This window comes from Salmo salar, chromosome ssa09, assembly GCF_905237065.1.
Source record: "Salmo salar chromosome ssa09, Ssal_v3.1, whole genome shotgun sequence".
Classification (NCBI taxonomy): Eukaryota; Metazoa; Chordata; class Actinopteri; order Salmoniformes; family Salmonidae; genus Salmo; species Salmo salar.
Genome location: NC_059450.1, coordinates 75,056,268 through 75,079,723, shown reverse-complemented (window position 1 = coordinate 75,079,723; position 23,456 = coordinate 75,056,268). Strand labels below are relative to the sequence as shown.

At 42.1% G+C, this 23,456-nt stretch overlaps 1 protein-coding gene across 1 annotated transcript in view; it reads left to right on the top strand.

Moving 5' to 3' along the window:
• The window catches only part of LOC106611870 (bifunctional heparan sulfate N-deacetylase/N-sulfotransferase 1), a 95,141-nt gene that overhangs the window by 30,321 nt on the left and 41,364 nt on the right, over positions 1 to 23,456 (top strand). Inside the window, exon 2 of the mRNA XM_014212488.2 lies at positions 12,748 to 12,861. The gene's annotated coding sequence lies outside the window, so the exon portion shown is untranslated. The remainder of the gene's footprint in view (positions 1 to 12,747; positions 12,862 to 23,456) is intronic.

The following is a 23,456-nucleotide window of genomic DNA, read 5'->3' as shown; positions in this document are numbered from 1 at the left end:
GGCTAGCAAGCTAGCAGTTAGCAGGCCGGGGCTAGCTGCTAGCATAAGGGCCTTAGATGGACGTCACGATGGGAGAAAGTCTGTTTTTGCATCCTCGTGCGGTGACGTCGATAGACCAGTCGTGGAATTAGTAGGGTTCCAAGTAGCAGAGGGGTCCAAATCCAATTGGCAAAATGGGTATAGTGGTCCAAGAAACTGTCCGATAGATCAGCTAACAGTCCAATATGCTCTAGATAGCTAGCAGGCCGCGGTTAGCAGAATGGGCCTTCAGGGGACGTCGCGCCTGAGGGGCCTGTTGGGATCCTCGGGCAGATTATGTCAGTATTCCAGTCGTGAAGGATCGGCGGGGTTCCGTGCCCCGTACCGGCAGTAGAAGGGGTCCGGATATTGTAGCCGAGGAGTGGGCTTCAGGAGTACCCCTGGAGCCTTAGCCGGGAGATGGGTCTAGCATGGGCTAGCTCCAGGCTAGTTGGTGGTAGCTCCGGGACGGAAACGTTAGCCAGGAGTAGTCAACCCGGGTTGCGGTTAGCTAGCTGTGATGATCCAGATGAAAAGGTTCAGAGTTTGCGGCAGGAATCCAGGGATATGGAGAGAAAAATAGGTCCGGTATGCTCTGGTTTGAAACGCGTTGTACAAACTGGCGAGAGCTTTCTGAGCTAAAGGTTAGCTGCTGACCGCTAGCAGTGGTTAGCTGACTGGTAGCTAGTTAGCTCGCTAGCTTCAGTTGAGGTATTCCAGTTCGGAGGTAAATAGAAATTCTTATAAATACTTATAAATGACCGGTGATTTTCACCGCACGCCGGCTAAAAACACAACCCCTCTTGTTTTATTGAACTATATTTGTTCTGTCCATGATATTGTAAAACGTTGTTCTTTAAAGCGGTAGGCCTACAAAATGACTGATCTCAAACAACATATAGCCTAGCTTGAAGTCGCATGCAGGCTAGTGACTACGGCTTCTCCCCAAACTTTTTATGATAGCAGCGTTTTTGTCCTCCAAGCTGTGTCTGGTGAAGATGCTGGAGGAAACTGCATGAGAGGAGGCAACCAAAGAGCTTATTGTGACTTTGGGCCTTGAGAGTGGAGCCAGTAAGAGCCAGGACCCTCACAGCCAAAGAGACCAACAGTCACATACCATGAGTTCTTTGACTGGGAGGATGGAGCAGATATCATTACGCCCGAGTCAAGACCACTGGAAAATAAAATACTGTATGTCAGTAAAACTTGACCCCAGTCTAACAAGCAGACCCGCCCCTGTTCTGTTGTGGTGGCATGCACAGTTTTCAGTTCCCTGCACTCAGCTACCTTGCCCGCCACGTCCTCACCATCCCGGATTCCAATGCCATCTCTGACCGGGATTTTTGGAGGAAAGACATTCCATTCTCAAGCCCTCTGTGAGCGACATCCTCTTTCTCCACGGGCATTTAAAGTGATGGATAAAAGGCTTAAATCCTAATGCACTGTGTTTTGTTTCATTAAAAACGTCCTTTGTGTTTAATTCTGTTCAGCTCTATGTTGCGTTTTGTTCTGTTTTAACAAACATGGTTTTGATATCACATGGAAATAAATAATATTGTTTCATTAAACAAGAGCTGTTGTGTTTTTAGCCAGCCAGCCCTGTCATTTATTTGAGATTAACTGTTTTATTGAGAAAAAATACTATTGAATCGGCCTATATTTTAATTTCAATGACACCAACCTGTTTTTAAATTAAGGTGAAATACCTGTTTAAATAAAAGTAATTCACCTGGTTAAATAAAAATAAAGCTTGAATGAAATTAGATGAATGGTCTCTGTGTGCAGCAACATGTGCTTTCATTATTGCCTTCAATTATTACTTGTTTTATTTAAGTCTGAAATTAACTAAATTAATGAATGTAATATTTGATAATATACAGTACCAGTCAAAAGTTTAGACACAACTACTCATTCAAGGGTTTTTCTTTATTTTACTTTTTTCTATATTGTAGAATCATAGTGAAGACATCACATATGACATAACAAATATGGAACCATGTAGTAACCAAAAAAGTGTTAAACATTAGTCCTTTCCTAAAAATGTTGGCTATTAAAAGCCGATAGGCCTATGTGATAAGAATTTGAGATTATTCAAAGTAGCCAGCCTTTGCCTTGATGACAGCTTTGCACACAGAGAATGCCAACAGTGTGCAATGCTGTCATCAAGGCAAAGGGTGGCTACTTTGAAGAATTTATAATGTTTTATTTTATAGTTTTGATGTCTTTACTATTATTCTACAATGGAGAATATAGTCAAAATAAAGAAAACCCCTTTCATGAGTAGGTGTGTCAAGCTTCGACTGGTGCTGTGTATGAAAAATGTAAATTTCAAAGATGTTGGTTTTGATTTATGGACAATATTCCTTTGATGCGTTGGATTTATTAAGATCAAATTCTGTTGTGACTCTTTTCTTTGTCATTTTTTAATTGCATTTATCAGCCATTTCAATAGTTTAAATATGGACATTTTTGTTAGAACACTTGTTGCATATTCTTTTACCATCATAATGCGTATACATTTTTTCCATCTCGCATTTTTGTGGAACAGTTACATTTCAGTATCGACATTTTGAATGATAACACAATTCAAATATGGCACACGGATGGAAATGTTGATATCAAGCACGCTCACACTTGCTATGAAACACGAAAAAACATTCCCCACACCAGTATCTACAGCAGGAGTTGTGCTAATGAATGAATCTCCTTCACGTTTGCAACACATCAGTTCAGCCATTTAGGCTATGCATTTATCACCACCAGCCAATCACACCAGAACTACTTCCTGTCTTTCAAACTTACCACCAGTGCCTTTCCAACCCTGCAACCTACTTTATAGTCAGTCAGCTTAGAGATACTGGTTCGATACAAGAGCTATTATGAATAGAGAGAGGAGAGCGGAAGAGAGAGGAGGCCTGTGGAGCTGATGCCAGCAGAGATGCGGGAACAGTGAACACAGATGTGTTATAAATTATTGTAATTCATATATTAGTCTATGATTCGTAAGCCTATGTTGCCATACCACCTGAACAGGTGCTATGCAAGACGGAGACAAAAAATATCAGCCAGGGACAGATTTAGATAGGCTGATCATACACATTAATTAAAATGTGGTATCAACATAACCACACTCAAATGGCTAATGGTTGTACATTTAATCTTCATCATATGCCTTCTATCGCATAGACGTCTCTCTATCCTCCTTCAAACTTTACTTGTCAATTAATTTGATAGGCTATATTGTTTTAGCATTATCACATAGGCCTATTGAGTTTTAATAGCCAACGTTTTTAGGAAAGGACTAATGTGATTTGCTCTTGTGTGTTTAAGATACGCTGGTGGCTATGATTGATGTGTCCTTTTGACAGGTATGCGTGTGTCAGTTTCCTAATTCTCCAAATGTCCATTTAGAAAGTTTCCTAAAGTAAATTCCTTCATTTCTGTTGTTGCATTGTGATCAGACTGTGGTGTTATCAATTTGGCCAGCACGTGTCTCTGCTTTCCCAACATGTCACTACATGTGGCACCGCCGTGTTGTGATTTACATGTATTTTTTTCCGACTACAGTTGGTTAAAGACGTTCTTGCCCTCTGGGCCCCATAATTGGTTATTCCGGCCCAAATAAATGGCTCTGGTCCTGTGTATATCGGAAACAATGTTAGTGCTTTGTGGTGCATTGGCATGCACAGAAACCAGTTGGTGGAAGATTCGTTGCATAGATTTTATAAATCTATTAATAAGGCATCAAAAAGAGTGGCCCCCAGCTGATTTTAGTCTGGCATGGGCTCTGAGGCTAGGGAACTACAAAGCCCAAATAATACATGCAATAACACATTTACATTATTTATTGCAAAATACGCTGTTCATTTTACAAAAACAACTGAACCAACTACTAGGCTACCAACAGCATATACAGTCAACAGGACACAACATAAACAACATAACTGAATGACAACCAGTCCAGAATAAGAAAAGACAATCTTGTTCCCATATCTTAACAAGTCCATATTTTGAGTTAAAATATGTCACGGCTGAGAATTCTAGCCTATACTCCATCTCCGGTATCCCCCGTCTGATTCTAAATCCTGCTACATACACACACACACATACATACAGTGGGCTCCAAAATGACTGGCACCCCTGACTGGCAATGCACAAGCAATACATTTAAAAAATATAAACAATATAATTATAGAGAGAAACTCAAAATACCAACATGTGAGAAATACTACACTTTATTAATGTTTCAATAGAACCAACCAAAATCATACAATTATTCAATACAAAATACATTTCACCAAAATCAGGGTTTCATAATTATTGGCACTCCTCATTTAGTACTTAGTGCAACCACCTCTGGCAAGCATAACAGCATGGAGTCTTTTCCTGTAATGTTTGACAAGGTTAAGGAACACATTTGGAGGGGTTTTGGACCATTCCTCTATGAAGATCCTTTGAAGATCCTTCACATTCTTGGGTTTGCGCTTTTCAACTGCCCTCAACTCAGCCCACGGGTTTTTGATTGGATTGAGGTCCGGCGACAGAGATGGCCATGGCAGAACATTGATTTTGTGGTCACAGAACCATTTCTGTGTGGATCTTGAGGTATGTTTTGGGTCATTGTCTTGTTGGAAAGTCCACCTATGGCCAAGTCCCAGCCTTCTGGCAGAGGCAACCAGAATGTCAGCCAAAATTGCCTGATACTTGGTGGAATTCATTATGCCATCAATCTTAACCAGTGCCCCTGGACCTCTGGAATTAAAAGAGCCCCAAAACATCACTGACCCACCACCATATTTCACCGTGGGTATGAGGTGCCTCTCCTAGTATGCATCTCTGTTTCAGCGCCAAACATGCTGATGCTGCGTCTGACCAGAACGTTCAATTCTGGTCTCATCTGACCAGAGAACTTTCTTCTAGTCATAATTTAAATGACATTTGGCAAACTCCAAGCCCTTGCGTCTGTGTCTTGGGGTCAGAAAGGGCTTTCTTCTGGCAACCATTCCAAAAAGCCTGTGGTTGTGGAGGTGTGTCTGATGGTGCTTTTTTAAAGCTGGTGACCCCAAGATGCCACCAAGGCCTGCAATTCTTTCACAGTGTTTCTTGAGGATTTTGTTGCTTCTCTCACCATCCTCCTCCCTATCCGGGGGGCAAAATGCATTTGTGTCCTCTACCCGTGAGGTTTTTAACTGTTCCATATCTTTGAATGTTTAAGAATTTTCCTGACAGTGCTCAGTGATATATTCAATTGTTTGTGGATCTTCTTGTAGCCATTACCAGATTTATGAAGGTCTACGACCATCTGTCTCTTTTGAACTGCCAGTTCTTCTGTTTTCTTGATGGCGTGGGATGACAAAGGGATATCGCATGCATGTTACCTCATTTTTATACCCTGGTGAAACAGGAAGTGATGTAATGGCTCAATATAGTTCCTTAAGACTTAGATACATTTAAATAAGTGGGATTTAATTCCTGGTTTAATTTTGGTAGATGTTATTTACAATAATCTTTATGGGTGCCATTAATTGTGAAACCTTGATTTGGAGGACATTGATTTTCAATTAAATCAATAAATGATTTTGGTGGGTTCCATTGAAAATGTAATAAAGTGTAGTATTTCTCACATGTTGGCATTTTGAGTTTCTCTCTATAATTATATTTTTTAAAGTATGTTTGTGCATTGCCAGTCAGGGGTGCCAGTAATTTTGTAGCCCACTGTACTAGAGGTCGACCGATTAATCGGAATGGCCGATTAATTAGGGTCGATTTCAATAACAATCGGTAATCGGTATTTTTGGACACCGATCATGGCTGATTACATTGCACTCCACGAGGAGACTGCGTGGCAGGCTGACTACCTGTTATGCAAGTGCAGCCAAGGTAAGGTGCTTACTAGCATTAAACGTATCTCATAAAAAACAATCAATCTTAACATAATCACTAGTTAACTACACATGGTTGATGATATTACTAGTTCATCTAGCTTGTCCTGCGTTGCATATAATCGATGCAGTGCCTGTTAATTTATCATTGAATCATAGCCTACTTCGCCAAATGGGCGATTTAACAAGCGCATTCGCAAAAAAAGCACTGTCGTTGCACCAATGTGTAACTAACCACAAACATCAACGCCTTTCTTAAAATCAATACAGAACTATATATTTTTAAACCTGCATATTTAGTTAATATTGACTGCTAACATGAATTTCTTTTAACTAGGGAAATTGTGTCACTTCTCTTGTGTTCTGTGCAAAAGAGTCAGGGTATATGCAGCAGTTTGGGACGCCTGGCTCGTTGCAAACTGTGTGAAGACTATTTATTCCTAACAAAAACAGCCAACTTCGCCAAACGGGGGATGATTTAACAAAAGTGCATTTGCGAAAAAAGGACAATCGTTGCACGAATGTACCTAAACATAAACATCAATGCCTTTCTTAAAAACAATACACAGAAGCCTTCCCTGTAGCTCAGTTGGTGGAGCATGGTGTTTGCAACGCCAGGGTTGTGGGTTCGATTCCCACAGGGGGCCAGCACAGAAAAAAAATGTATGGAATGAAATGTATGCATTCACTACTGTAAGTCACTCTGGATAAGAGCGTCTGCTAAATGACTAAAAATGTAAATGTAAAATGTAGTATATTTTATTAAACCTGCATATTTAGTTAAAAGAAATCCACGTTAGCAGGCAATATTAAACCTGGGAAATTGTGCCACTTCTCTTGTGTTCATTGCACGCAGAGTCAGGGTATATGCAACAGTTTGGGCCGCCTGGCTCGTTGTGAACTAATTTGCCAGAATTTTACGTAATTATGACATAACACTGAAAGTTATGCAATGTAACAGGAATATTTAGACTTATGGATGCCACCCGTTAGATAAAATACGGAACGGTTCCGTATTTCACTGAAAGAATAAACGTTTTGTTTTCGAAATGATAGTTTCCAGATTTGACTATATTATTGACCTAAGGCTCGTATTTCTGTGTGTTATTATGTTATAATTAAGTATATGATTTGATATTTGATAGAGCAGTCTGACTGAGCGGTGGAAGGCAGCGCAGGCTCGTAAGCATTCATTCAAACAGCACTTTCGTGCGTTTGCCAGCAGCTCTTTGCTGTGCTTCAAGCATTGAGCTGTTTATGACTTCAAGCCTATCAACTCCCGAGCTAGTTAGCGGGGTGCGCGCTAATAGCGTTTCAATTGGTGACGTCACTCGCTCTGAGACCTTGAAGTAGTTGTTCCCCTTGCTCTGCAAGGGCCCGCGGCTTTTGTGGAGTGATGGGTAACGATGCTTCGAGGGTAGCTGTTGTCGATGTGTTCCTGGTTCGAGCCCAGGTAGGGGCGAGGAGAGGGACGGAAGCTATACTGTTACAATGGCAATACTAAAGTGCCTATAAGAACATCCAATAGTCAAAGGTATATGAAATACAAATGGTATAGAGAGAAATAGTCCTATAATTCCATAACTACAAGCTAAATCTTCTTACCTGGGAATATTGAAGACTCGTGTTAAAAGGAACCACCAGCTTTCATATGTTCTCATGTTCAGAGCAAGGAACTTAAACGTTAGCTTTTTTACATGGCACATATTGCATTTTTACTTTCTTCTCCAACACTTTGTTTTTGCATTATTTAAACCAAATTGAACGTTTGATTATTTATTTGAGGCTAAATTGATTTCATTGATGTATTATATTAAGTTAAACTAAGTGTTAATTCAGTATTGTTGTAATTGTCATTATTACAAATAAATAAATACATTAAAAAAATCGTCTGATTAATCGGCATCGGCTTTTTTTGGTCATCCAAAAATCGGTATCGGCGTTAAAAAAATCATAATCGGTCGACCTCTACACTGTACATAGAGGCAACTCTGGGATGCTGGCCTTCTAGGCAGAGTTGCAAAGAAAAAGCCATATCTCAGACTGACCAATAAAAATAAAAGATTAAGATGAGCAAAAGAACAGACACTGGACAGAGGAACTCTGCCTAGAAGGCCAGAATCCCGGAGTCGCCTCTGCACTGTTGACATTGAGACTGGTGTTTTGCGGGTACTATTTAATGAAGCTGCCAGTTGAGGACTTGTGAGGCGTCTGTTTCTCAAACTAGACACTCTACTGTACTTGTCCTCTTGCTCAGTTGTGCACCGGGGCCTCCCACTCCTCTTTCGATTCTAGTTAGTGACAGTTTGCGCTATTCTGTGAAGGGAGTAGTACACAGCGTTGTATGAGATCTTCAGTTTCTTGGCAATTTCTAGCATGGAATAGCCTTAATTTCTCAGAACAAGAATAGACTGACGAGTTTCAGAGGAAAGGGCTTTGTATCTGGCCATTTTGAGCCTTTAATCGAACCCACAAATGCTGATGCTCCAGATACTCAACTAGTCTAAATAAGGCCAGTTTTATTGCTTCTTTAAATCAGCACAACAGTTTTCAGCTGTGCTAACATAATTGCAAATGGGTTTTCTAATGACCAATTAGCCTTTTAAAATGATAAACTTGGATTAGCTAACACAACGTGCCATTGGAACACAGGAGTGATGGTTGCTGATAATGGCCCTCTGTATGCCTACGTGGATAATCCATAAAAAAATCTGCCGTTTCCTGCTGCAACAGTCATTTACAACATTAACATGGTCTAAACTGTATTTCTGATAAATGTTGTGTTATTTTAATGGACCAAAAAATGTGCTTTTCTTTTAAAAACAAGGACATTTCTCAGTGACCACAAACTTTTGAATGGAAGTGAACATGCAGTACCAGTCAAAAGTTTGGACACACCTACTCATTCAAGGGTTTTTATTTATTTTTTAAAATGTTCTACATTGTAGAATAAAAGTGAAGACATCAAAACTATAAACTAACACATATGGAATCATGTAGTGACCAAAAAAGTGTTAAACAAATCAAAATACATTTTATATTTGGGATTCTTCAAAGTAACCACCCTTTGCATTGATGACAGCTTTGCAAACTCTTGGCATTCTCTCATCCAGCTTCATGAGGAATTCTTTACCAACAGTCGTGAAGGAATTCCCACATATGCTGAGCACTTGTTGGCTGCTTTTCCTTCACTCTGCGGTCCAACTCATCCCAACACGATCTCAATTTGGTTGAGTTCAGGTGATTGTGGAGGCCATGTCATCTAATGCAGCACTCCATCACTCTCCTTCTTGGTCAAATAGCCCTTTCACAGCCTGGAGGTGTGTTTTGGGTCATTGTCCAGTTGAAAAACAAAGGATCGTCCCACTAAGTGCAAACCAGATGGGATGGCGTATCGCTGCAGAATGCTGTGGTAGCCATGCTGGTTAAGGGTGGTTTAAATTCTAAATGATTCACCAACAGTGTCACAACCAAAGCACCCCCACACCATTACACCACCTCCTCCATGCTTCACGGTGGGAACCACACATGCGGAGATCATCCGTTCACCTACTCTGCATCTCACAAAGACACAGCGGTTGGAACCAAAAGTCTCAAATTTGGACTCATCAGACCAAAGGACAGATTTACACTGGTCTAATGTCCATTGCTCATATTTCTTGGCCCAAGCAAGTCTCTTATTATTATTGGTGTCCTTTGGTAGTGGTTTCTTTGCAGCATTTTGACAATGAAGGCCTGATTCAATCAGTCTCCCCTATACATTTGATGTTGAGATGTATCTCAACTCCAATTTTATTTGTCACATACACATGGTTAGCAGATGTTAATCCGAGTGTAGCGAAATGCTTGTGCATTTCCGACAGTGAATTAATATCTAACAAGTAATCTAACAACTACCTAATACACACAAATCTGAAAGGGTGAATGAGAATATGTACATGTAAGTATATGGATGAGCAATGGCCGAGCGGCGTAGGCAAGGTGCAATAGATGGTATAAAATACAGTATTTTAATGTGATTTGAGTAATGTAAGATATGTGAACATAATTAAAGTGGCATTAGTGATTGGGATCCAGTGATCCTGACTAGTGATCCATTTATTAAAGTGGCCAGTGATTGGGTCTCAATGTAGGCAGCAGCCTCTTTGAGTTAGAGTACTGTTTAGCAGTCTGATGGCCTTGAGATAGAAGCTGTTTTTCAGTCTCTCCGTCCCAGCTTTGATGCACCTGTACTGACCTTGCCTTCTGAATGGTAGCGGTGTGACCAGGCAGTGGCTCGGATGGTTGATGTCCTTGATGGTCTTTTTGGCCTTCCTGTGACATTGTGTGCTGTAGGTGTCATGGAGGGCAGGTAGTTTGCTCCCTGTGATGTGTTGTGCAGACCGCACCACCCTCTGGAGAACCTTGCGGTTGAGGGAGGTGCGGTTGCCGTACCAGGCTATGATACAGCCCAACCGGATGCTCTCGATTGTGCATCTGTAAAAATTTGTTAGGGTTTTGGGTGACAAGCCAAATTTCTTCAGCCTCCTGAGGGTGAAGAGGCACTGTTGTGCCTTCTTCACCACACTGTCTGTTGTGGGTGGACCATTTCAGTTTGTCTGTGATGTGTACGCAGAGGAACTTAAAACTTTCACCTTCTCCACTGCTGTCCCTTCGATGTGGATAGTGGGGTGCTCCCTCTGCTGTTTCCTGAAGTCCACAATCATCTCCTTTTGTTTTATTGACGTTGAGTGAGAGGTTATTTTCCTGACACTACACTCTGAGTGCCCTCACCTCCTCCCTGTAGGCTGTCTCGTCATTGTTGTTAATCAAGCCCACTACTTTTGTGTCATCTGCAAACTTGATGATTGAGTTGGAGGCGTGCATCGCCACGCAGTCGTGGGTGAACAGGGAGTACAGGAGGGTGCTGAGCATGCAACCTTGTGGGCCCCCAGTGTTGAGGGTCAGTGAAGTGGAGATGTTGTTTCCTACCTTCACCACCTGGGGGCGGCCCGAGAGAGCCGTTTTTCCGTGAAACAGAGAATGTTACAATCTCTGATGTCTCTCTGGAAGGCAACCTTTGCTCGAATTTCGTCTACCTTGTTGTCGAGAGACTGGACATCGGCTAGTAGTATACTCGGGAGCGGTGGGCAATGTGCATGTCTACGGAGCCTGACCAGGTGGCAGCTTCATCTGCCCCTTCTGCAGCGCCGTTGTTTTGGATTGACTACTGGAATTAGATCCGTTGTCCTGGGTGGTGGTCTGAACAGAAGATCCGCTTCGGGAAAGTATATTCCTGGTCGTAATGTTGGTAAGTTGACGTTGATCTTATATTCAATAGTTATTCCCAGCTGTATGTAATAAGACTTAAGATTTCCTGGGGTAACAATGTAAGAAATATTACATAAACAAACAAAATACTGCATAGTTTCCTAAGAACTCGAAATGAGGCGACCGTCTCTGTCGGCACCATCATGAAAATGTTGATTTATTTAACACTTTTTTGGTTACTACATGATTCCGTATGTGTAATTTCATAGTTTTGATTTCTGTTACTTGAACTCTGTTAAGCATTTAATTGGGCTGCAATCTGAGGTGCCTTTAACTCTAATGAACTTATCCTCTGCAGCAGTGGTAACTGTGGGTCTTTCTTTTCTGTGGCGGTCCTCATGAGAGCCAGTTTCATCATAGCGCTTGATGGTTTTTGCGACTGCACTTGAAGAAACTTTCAAAGTTCTTGAAGTTTCCCAGATTGACTGAACTTCATTGCTTAAAGTAATGATGGACTGTCGTTTCTCTTTGCTTATTTAAGCTGTTCTTGTCATAATATGAACTTGGTCTTTTACAAAATAGGGCTATCTTCTGTATACCACCCCTGCCTTGTCACAACACAACTGATTGGCACAAACGTATTAAGAAGGAAAGAAATTCCACAATTAACTTTTAACAATGCACACCTGAAATGCATTCCTGGTGTCTACCTCATGAAGCTGGTTGAGAGAATGCCAAGAGTGTGCAAAGTTGTCATCAAGGCAAAGAGTGGCTACTTTTGAAGAATCTCAAATATTAAATATATTTTGATTTGATTAACACTTTTTGGGTTTGTACATGATTCAGTATGTGTTATTTCATAGTTTTGATGTCTTCACTATTATTCTTCAATGTAGAAAGTAGTAAAAATAAAGAAAAACCCTTGAATGAGTAGGTGTGCCCAAACATTTGACTGGCAATGTATATTTTTTTGGCTACTGCTCTACGAAATAAATCTAAATCGACCGGTCGACTAAATTGGGTCAGCCCTATATTGATTACTGCATTGTTGGAAAAGAGTAAGCAGGAAAGACATTTCACTGTACTTGTGCACATGACAATAAAATGTTTAAACTTGAACTCCTCTACTTGAATCCATTCACATGATACACATCCTTTCGAGTGAAATCATCAGCTTCACATAATGGCTTCCTCTCACCCATCTCCCCGGCCCCTTCCTTCCTCTCATCAATCACTCAGGCTAATTAAATGAGGGTTATTTCAATAAAGCTACCATCTTCTACCATACTCCATTAGTTCTATTAACAGCCAGTGGTTCCTGGTTCGTCTATGCCCCGGCGTCGTCATCCATCTCTCATCTCCTGGTCTCACTTGACGAGAGGTGTCGGTTCTGCCTTAAATGAATCCATGTAACCTAGTTACTGGAGCTCAGCAGGGGAGAGACAATCAATTAATGAACAAAGGAGGTGGCTCACTGAGGCAGTGCTGATAGACTGAGGGACTATTACTAACACAGGAGCCCCTCGCAAAATATGTTTTCACTCATTTCATTTTTCATCTGATGGATGTATCCTTGTTCGGTTCTTTTCTTCTCAAGGTGAATCCAGAGGGAAGACAGAAGACCGTTACAGAAGGAGGCCGGTTTGCGTGTTAGTCTGCTACCTGTTGGGAGCCATTGGAGGACATTTGGCGGACATCTTGTTTTGGGAAGGTAAGAGCTCTGTCTCCTTAAGTACAGATCTAGTGTGAGCTTATTCACTCCAAAGCCAAACCTTAATCATAGGCAGGGAAATGCTTCTTCATCCCAAAGAAGCTTTTTCATCCCCAAGAGGCCCAGTCATTGTCAGAATCCCTGGAATAGAACTAATGCATTCTATACAGTACCAGTCAAAAGTTTGGACACACCTACTCATTCCAGGGTTTTTCTTTATTTTTACAATTTTTTGAATAATAGTGAAGACGTCAAAACTTTACAATAACTCAAATGGAATCATGTAGTAACCAAAAAAGTGTTAAACAAATCAAAATATATATTATATTTTAGATTCTTCAAAGTAGCCACCCTTTGCCTAGACCTCCACAAGTCTGGTTCATCCTTGGGAGCAATTTCCAAATGCCTGACGGTACCATGTTCATCTGTACAAACAATAGTACACAAATATAAACACCATGGGACCACGCAGCCACCATACCGTCATGTCTCCTAGAGATGAACGTACTTTGGTGGAAAAAGTGCAATCAATCGCAAAACAACAGCAAAGAACCATGTGAAGATGCTGGAGGAAACGGGTACAAAAGTATTTATATCCACAGTAAAACGAGTCCTATATCGACATAACCTGAAAGGCTGCTCAGCAAGGAAGAAGCCACTGCTCCAAAAACGCATGAAAAAGCCAGACTACTGTTTGCAACTGCATATGGGGACAAAGATCGTACTTTTTGGAGAAATGTCCTCTGGTCTGATGAAACAAAAATAGAACTGTTTGGCAATAATGACCATCATTATGTTTGCAGGAAAAAGTGGGAGTCTTGCAAGCCGAAGAACACCATCCCAACCGTGAAGCATGGGGGTGGCAGCATCATGTTGTGGGGGTGCTTTGCTGCAGGAGGGACTGGTGCACTTCACAAAATAGATGGCATCATGAGGAAAGGAACATTTTGTGGATATATTGAAGCAACAGCTCAAGACATCAGTCAGGAAGTTAAAGCTTGGTCGCAAATGGGTCTTTCAAATGGACAATGACCCCAAGCATACTTCCAAAGTTGTGGCAAAAGGGCTTAAGGACAACAAAGTCAAAGTATTGGAGTGGCCATCACAAAGCCCTGACCTCACTCCCATAGAAGATTTGTGGGCAGAACTGAAAAAGCATGTGTGAGCAAAGGAGGCTCAGTTACACCAGCTCTGTCAGGAGGAATGGGCCAGAATTCACCCAACTTATTGTGGGAAGCTTGTGGAAGGCCACCCAAAACGTTTGACCCAAGTTAAACAATTTAAAGGCAATGCTATCAAATACACTCAATTAGTATGTTAACTTCTGACCCACTGGGAATGGGATGAAAGAAATAAAAGCTGAAATAAATCATTCTCTCTACTATTATTCTGACATTTCACATTCTTAAAATAAAGTGGTTATCCTAACTGACCTAAGACAGGGATTTTTTACTAGGATTAAATGTCAGGAATTGTGAAAAACTGAGTTTAAATGTATTTGGCTAAGGTGTATGTAAACTTCTGACTTGAACTGTAATTGACAAACAAAGCATTTGTGTTTAGTGAGTCTCCAGATCAGAGGCAGTAGATGACCAGGGATGTTCTCTTGACAAGTGCGTGAATTGGACCATTTAAAAAAAAAAAATTGACATAATGTTGCCGCTACCGGCTCTTATGACCGAAAATAACTTCTAGACATCAGGACTGCGATTACTCACCACGGACTAGCAGAATCCTTTTTCTTCTTTCACGGTTCTGACGAGCCCGAGGCGGAGGATAAATGGCTCCCTCCGGAACAGGCCCCGACCCCAGTGATCTGCGTGAGGAGGAGGCGGAGAAAGAGAGGCCGGAGGGCGGGCTGCCTTCTCAGGAGTAGGAGGCGATCGAATAAACCCCCACTCACCTCAATTCTGCTCGCAAACATGCAATCTTTGGACAATAAAATGGATGAGTTTTTGGAAGATTACACTACCACCGGGACATTAAAAACTGTAACATCTTATGTTTCACGGAGTCGTGGCTGAACGATGACAATATCAACATACAGTTGGCTGGCTATACGATGTAACCGCAGGATAGAACAGCAGCGTCTGGTAAGAGAAGGGGCAGCGGTCTATGTATTTTTGTAAACAGCAGCTGGTGCGCAATATCTAAGGAAGTCTTGAGCCATTGCTCGCCTGAGGTAGAGTTTCTCATGATAAGCTGCAGACCACATTACCTACCGAGAGAGATTTCATCTATATTCTTTGTAGCTGTTTACATACCAACACAGTCAGAGGCTGGCACCAAGATAGTGAATGAGCTGTATTCCACCATAAGCAAACAAGAAAATGCTCACCCAGAGGCGGCTCTCCTAGTAGCCGGGGACTTTAATGCAAGGAAACTTAAATCAGTTTTACCTAATTTCTATCAACAGGTTAAATGTGCAACCAGAGGGAAAAGAACTCTGGACCACCTGTACTCCACACACAGAGATGCATACAAAGCTCTCCCTCGCCCTCCATTTGGCAAATCTGACCATAATTCTGTCCTCCTGATTCCTGCTTAAAAGCAAAAATTAAAGCAGGAAGCACCAGTGACTAGATCAATAAAAAAGTGGTTAGATGAAACAGATTCTAAGCTACACAACTGCTTTGCTAGCACAGACTGGAATATGTTCCGGGATTACTCCAATGGCATTGAAGAGTATACCACATCTGTCATTGGCTTCATCAATAAGCGCATCGATGACGTCGTCCCCACAGTGACCGTACGAACATACCAGAACCATGGATTACAGGCAGTTTCCGCACTGAACTAAAGGCTAGAGCTGCCGCTTTCAAGGAGCGGGACTCTAACCTGGAAGCTTATAAGAAATCCCGCTATGCCCTCCGATGAACCATCAAACAGGCAATGCGTCAATACAGGACTTAGATTGAGTCGTCCTACACCGGCTCTGAAGCTCGTCAGATGTGGCAGGGCCTGCAAACTATTACAGACGACAAAGGGAAGCACAGCCGAGAGCTGCCCAGTGACATGAGCCTACCGGACGAGTTAAACTACTACAATGCTCGCTTCGAGAAAAATAACACTGAAACATGCATGAGAGTACCAGCTGAACCGGAAGACTGTGATCAGGCTCTCCGCAGCCGATGTGAGTAAGACCTTTAGACAGGTCAACATTCACAAAGCCACAGGGCCAGACGGATTACCAGGACGTGTACTGCGAGCATGCGCTGACCAACTAGCAAGTGTCTTCACTGACATTTTCAACCTCTCCCTGTCCGAGTCTGTAATACTAACATGTATTAAGCAGACCACCATAGTGCCTGTGCCCAAGAACAATAAGGTAACCTGCCTAAATGACTACCAACCCGTAGCACTCACGTCTGTAGCCATGAAGTGCTTTGAAAGGCTGGTCATGGCAGACATCAACACCCTCATCCCCAAAAAACCCTAGACCCACTCCAGTTTGCGTACCACCCCAACAGATCCACAGATGATGCAGTCTCTATTGCGCTCCACACTGCCCTTACCCACCTGGACAAAAGGAACACCTATGTGAGAATGCTATTCACTGACTACAGCTCAGCGTTCAACACCACAGTGCCCTCAAAGCTCATCAATAAGCTAAGGACCCTGGGACTAAACACCTCCCTCTGAAACTGGATCCTGGACTTCCTGACGGGCCGCCCCCAGGTGGTAAGGGTAGGTAACAACACATCCCACGCTGATCCTCAACACAGGGGCCCCTCAGGGGTGTGTGCTCAGCCCCCTCCTGTCCTCCCTGTTCACTTATGACTGCACGGCCAAGCACGACTCCAACACCATCATTAAATTTCCCGATGACACAACAGTGGTAGGCCTGATCACTGACAACAACGAGACAGTCTATAGGGAGGAGGTCAGAGACCTGGCCGTGTGGTGCCAGGACAACAACCTCTCCCTCAATGTGATCAAGACAAAGGAGATGATTGTGGACTACAGGAAAAAGAGGACCTAGCACGCCCCCATTCTCATCGACGGGGCTGCAGTGGAGCAGGTTGAGAACTTAAAGTTCCTTGGTGTCCACATCACCAACACACTAACATGGTCCAAGCACACCATGACAGTCATGAAGCGGGCATGACAAAACCTATTCCCCCTCAGGAGACTGAAAAGATTTGGCATGGGTCCTCAGATCCTCAAAAGGTTTAACAGCTGCACCACCGAGAGCATCCTGACTGGTTGCATCACTGCCTGGTTTGGCAACTGCTCGGCCTCTGACCGCAAGGCACTACAGATAGTAGTACGAACGGTCCAGTACATTACTGGGGCCAAGCTTCCTGCCATCCAGGACCTCTATACCAGGCGGTGTCAGAGGAAGGCCCTAAAAATTGTCCAAGACTCGAACCACCCTAGTCATAGACTGTTCTTTCTGCTGCCACACTGCAAGCGGTACTGGAGCACCAAGTCTAGGTCCAAGAGGCTTCAAAACAGCTTCTAGCCCCAAGCCGTAAGACTCCTGAATGTCTAGTCAAATGGCTACCCAGACTATTCACTTTGCACCCACCCCCCTCTCCACACCACTGCCACTCTCTGTTGTCATCTGTGCATAGTCACTTTAATTAACTCTACCTACATGTACATACTACCTCAATTAACTGGTGCCCCAGCACATTGTCCCGGCACCCCCCTGTCTATATTGTTATTTTTTTACAGCTCCTCTTTTATTACTAGTTACTTTTATCTCTTATTCTTATCCGTATTTTTTTAAACTGCACTGTAGGTTAGGGGCTCGTAAGTAAGCATTTCACTGTTGTATTTGGCGCATGTGACTAATATTTTTGATTTTATATTCCTGTCCTGCTAAGCATTCAAAATGTATCGAGTACTGTTAGTTGTCAGGGAAAATGTATTGAGTTAAAAAGTACAGTATTTCCTTTAGGAATGTAGTGAAGTAAGAGTAAAAGTTGTCAAAAATAAAAATAGTAAAGTACAGATACCAAAAATATGACATAAGTAGTACTTTAAAGTATTTTTACTTACACCACTGCTCAATTGAGATAATTTCCACACTGCCACGTAGGGCTGCACGATATGGGCAAATAATCTAGGACTTATTTTTAACCAAATGTTGCAGTTGCGATTTGACTTGCTAATTAGAGCGAAACTGTTGGAATCATGGAAATATAATGACTATTCTAATTCTATAATTAGAATATAATAGTGTGCACTTTGACTACATTGTTGTTTGAGATGACAACAAATTAAAATGCCAGGGAGGAGTTATTGTGACAGGGTAGGAACTAAAGTGTTGATAAGTGTTTCCTAGTGGACCCTATAAGCTTTTGCTACATTGCATGTTTTCTCTTAGCTACTTCATGTAGCAAACATATTCTAGCTTTGCGTATTCCTCTTTGATTTTGAAGATACTGTTGCACAAACAACATGCTGATTCAGGTCTACACCATCACTGGTATTATCCGGCTGTATTAGCTAGCTACGTTTGCTTTTACTCAGTACATTTATTAGCGGCTAACAATTAGCATCTCACAAGATTAAGGGCAACTTGCTAAGAAAAGACAAACTAGCTGTTTGCTGATATAACACAAACTAATAGTGTCATTATAGAACACCTAGTGGATTTATATTAAGAAGCAAAGTGAAAACAGCATTGTTGTCATGAACATTGTTGCATGTGCTGCATTGACCATGCAGACTGAACGCAAGTGTCTGGTGGTTGAGGAACATCAAATGCGCTCCTTGAGTGATAGGCGTGGCTAGGTCACTGTGGAAAGTGTCGCGGAGAGAAAGAGCGGAGAGAGATGACTCAAGTAGCGAAGTAAACTATAAAAATTTACATTACACATGGCGTATCACATTTAACAAACCAAACATTCAAAGACCAGTATAGAAGGTGAAGTAAAAACCGAAAGCGGTCCCTGCATCAATAACGGCATATCATAAAATATAAAAGATGCCCGAGCTAAGGATGATGTTAAAGAGTTTAAGTATAGTCAATTGGAATTTGTGGTCTGTATATTTTATCATTTCATTTCATTGAGGATAACATCAACACCACAGGCCCTTTTGGGTTGGAGGGTTTGTATTTTGTCCTGAAGTTCATTCAATGTAATTGGAGAATCCAGTGGGTTCTGGTGGTGTTTTAATAGTTGATTTTATGATTTGTATTTGATCATGTATATGTTTTGCTGTTTGTTCTTTGTTTTTGGGCCAAAAAGATTAGAGAAGTGGTTTACCCATACATTTCCATTTTGTATAGATAACTCTTTGTGTTGTTTGTTTGGTGTTTTCCCATTTTAGAGTCTATGGATTTTTTATTACATTGAGTTGATTTCTGACGTTCTGTTCCTTCTTTTTCCATAGTGTATTTCTGTATTGTTTTAGTGATTCACCATAGTGAAGGCGTAGGCTCAGGTTTTATGGCTTAGAGATATTGGTGTACCTACCGTAGGAGTCCCCTCGAAGCCTACCATTGACTATGTAAATACCCAGCGTACGACGCAGAAGTTGTGACCTGTTTTTGTTGGCTATGTTGTCGTAGTTGTGCCTAGGGGGCATATGGGGGAGGGAATGCTGTCACCTCCAGGTAGGTGTTTGTCCCCCTGTGTGCTGAGGGTGTCAGGTTCTTGTCCAGTTCTGGCATTTAGGTCACCACAGACTAGTACATGTCCCTGGGCATGGAAATTTATTGATTTCCCCCTCCAGGATGGAGAAGCTGTCTTCATTAAAGTGGGGGGATATAGGTAGCACACAGGAAGACAATTTTCTCTTTTGAGATAATTTCCTTTTGAATTTCATGTTAAATGTTCCTGTTTTGATTAATTTAACCTGTCTAGGAACCTGGGACGCTTGCGTCCCACCCTAGTCAACAGCCAGTGGAATTGCGTCGTGCGAAATACAAATACCTCATAAATGCTATAACTTCAATTTCTCAAACATATGACTATTTTACACCATTTTATAGATACACCTCTCCTGAATCGAACCACGTTGTCCGATTTCAAAAAGGCTTTACAGCAAAAGCAAAACATTAGATTATGTTAGGAGAGTACCCAGCCAAAAAAAATCACACTGCCATTTTCAAAGCAACTAGCATGCATCACAAATACCCAAAACACAGCTAAATGCAGCACTAACCTTTGACAATCTTCATCAGATGACACTCCTAGGACATCATGTTACACAATACATGCATTCTTTTGTTCGATAAAGTTCATATTTATATATAAAAACAGCATTTTACATCGGCGCGTGATGTTCAGAAAATATTTTCCCTCAAATGCTTCCGGTGAATTAGCACTACAATTTACAAAATTACTATTCGAAAACATTGTTAAAATGTAATATTGTCATTCAAAGAATTATAGATTAACATCTCGTGAATGCAACCGCATTGCCAGATTTAAAAATAGCTTTACTGGGAAATCACACTTTGCAATAAACGGGGTGGTATGCTCAGAAAAATGGGCTAGGTGATACAGATTAGCGCCATCTTGGAACCATCTAAAATCAAATATACTATTGTAAATATTCCCTTACCTTTGATTATCTTCATCAGAAGGCACTTCCAGGAATCCCAGGTCCACAACAAATGTAGTTTTGTTCGAAAAAGTTAATAATTTATGTCCCAATAGCTCCTTCTTGTTAGCGCGTTCCGAAGGCTACTCATAATGTACTGTAGCGCGCGGGACTTGTCGCCACGAAAGAGCAAAAAATATATATTTATGTTCGTTCAAACATGTCAAACGTTGTATAACATAAATCTTTAGGGCCTTTTTCAACCAGAGCTTCAATAATATTCAAGGCGGACGATTGCATTGTCTTACTAAACGTTTCGGAATGAGAGGCTACCCATGGGCGCCCGCGTCATAGTAGTAATGGCCCTCCCCCTGTGACCAAATTTCCAAGCCTCTCTTTCGGTCAGTTTCTACCATAGAAGACTCAAACCACTTTGTAAAGACTGTTGACATCTAGTGGAAGCCTTAGGAAGTGCTAAATGAATCCTAACTCACGGTGTGTTTCATAGGAAAAGTGTTGAAGGTGATTCCACAAATCAGATTTCCACTTCCTGCATGGAATCTTCTCAGGTTTTGGCCTGCCATATGAGTTCTGTTATACTCACAGACACCATTCAAACAGTTTTAGAAACTTTAGAGTGTTTTCTATCCAAATCTACTAATTATATGCATATTCTAGTTACTGGGCAGGAGGAGTAACCAGATTAAATCGGGTATGTTTTTTATCCGGCCGTGCAAATACTGCCCCCTATCCCCAACAGGTTTAATAGAGTGAGTTAGGTCTGCTCTATACCAAACGCACTGTGTCCCATCCCTGTTTCACACCTGGTAGTTTGGTGGATGGGACTACCAGCTCCCTGTAACCTAGAGGGCAACCAGTGGGTCCATCTCCTCTATACCATGTTTATTGTAGGATGACAATGTCTGTATTTCTGATTTATTTGGTGAAGTTCAGGTTACTACTCTTTAGGCCTTTCTCTCTCTCTGTCTGTGAGTGTCTTTCTCTCGGTCTCCCTCTCTCTCTGTCTCTCTCTCTTTCTCTGCCTCTCGCGCTCTCTCTCTCTCTCTCTCTCTCTCTCTGTTGTAAGGGCCTGTTGAATAATGAAGACCCACTGGGTCCAGAGCACCAGTTAACCCTTTGATCTCAGATCATACGGTGAGCAATTTGGACACGTCATGAATGACAGCTTGACATTGGGAAACCTAGCCTAAGGGCATCTTTCTCCCCTCTCCCTGTATGTACCCACACTACATCCTGTTTCATTGGTGGGGTTTTGAACCAACAGGAAGTTGCTCTAGTGCCCTAGCCTTTGTTATCTTAACGTTGATGTATTATTAAAGACTTTGAAAAGGCAGCGTTTAATTATTGATTTGGGTGCAAGGCGTGTCATTACATTCTCAAACCTTATTCTTTTCTCCTATTTTTGTTTGGTCCGGACTACATTTTTAGCAGTTATTGTTTGTTCTGCTTGTCAGACCTGGCATTTATATTTAGTTTTATTATGAACGGCAGAGGCCATTCTAAAAAAAATATGTACGTACAGATCTTTTTATTTTACCTTTATTTAACTAGGCAAGTCAGTTAAGAACAAATTCTTATTTACAATGATGGCCTAGGAACAGTGGGTTAACAACCTTGTTCAAGGGCAGAACTACAGATTTTTACCTTGTCAGCTCGGGGATTTGATCTAGCAACCTTTCGGTTACTGGCCCAACGCTCTAACCACTAGGCTACCTGCACCCCATACAGTGCATTCAGAAAGTATTCAGACACCTTGACTTTTTCCACATTTTGATACGTTACAGCCTTATTCTGAAATGGATTCAATTGTTTTTCCCCCTCATCAATCTACACACAATGCCCCATAATGAGAAAGCATAAAGGTTTTTAGAAATTTTTGCAAATGTATAAATAAATAAAATATGGCAATATCACATTTACGTAAGCATTCGGACCCTTTTATTTAGTACTTTGTTGAAGCGCCTTTGGCAGCGATTACAGCTTCCAGTCTTCTTGGGTATGACGCTACAAGCTTGGCACACCTGTATTTGGGGAATTTCTCCCATTCTTCTCTGCAGATCCTCTCAAGCTCTGTCAAATTGGATGGGGAGCATCGCTGCACAGCTATTTTCAGGTCTTTCCAGAGATGATCAATCGGGTTCATGTCCGGGCTCTGGCTGGGCCACTCAAGGACATTCAAAGACTTGTCCTGAAGCCACTCCTGCATTGTCTTGGCTGTGTGCTTAGGGTCGTTGTTCTGTTGGAAGGTGAACCTTCGCTCCAGTCCGAGGTCCTGAGCAATATGGAGCAGGTTTTAATTAAGAATCTGTCTGTACTTTGCTCTGTTAATATTTGCCTCGATGCTGACTAGTCTCCCATTCTCTGCCGCTGAAAAATATCCCACAGCATGATGCTGCCACCACCATGCTTCACTGTAGGGATGGTGCCAGGTTTCCTCCAGACGTGATGCCTGGCATGGTCTGAGAGTCTTTAGGTGCCTTTTGGCAAACTCCAGGCAGGCTGTCATATACCTTTTACTGAGGAGTGGCTGTCATGTGCCTTTTACTGAGGAATGGCTTCCGTCTGGCCACTCTACCATAAAGCCTGATTGGTGGAGTGCTGCTGAGATGGTTGACCTTCTGGAAGGTTCTCCAATTTCCACAGAGGAACTCTAGATCTCTGTGACCATCGGGTTCTTGGTCACCTCCCTAACCAAGGCATATCTACCCCGATTGCTCAGTTTGGCCAGGCAGCCAGCTCTAGGAAGAGTCTTGGTGGTTCCAAACATCTTCTTTTTTTTAACCTTTTACACCTTTTTCTCCCCAATTTCATGGTATCCAATTGGTAGTTAGTCTTGTCTCATCGCTGCAACTCACACACAAACTTGGGAGAGGTGAAGGTCGAGAGCCACGTGTCCTCCGAAACACGACCCAACCAAGCCACACTGCTTTTTGACACAATGCCTGCTTAACCAGGAAGCCAGCCACACCAATGTGTCGGAGGACCACCATACACATGGCACCCGGCCCGCCACAGGAGTCACTAGAGCACGATGGGACAAGGACATCCCTGCCGGCCAAACCCTCCCCTTA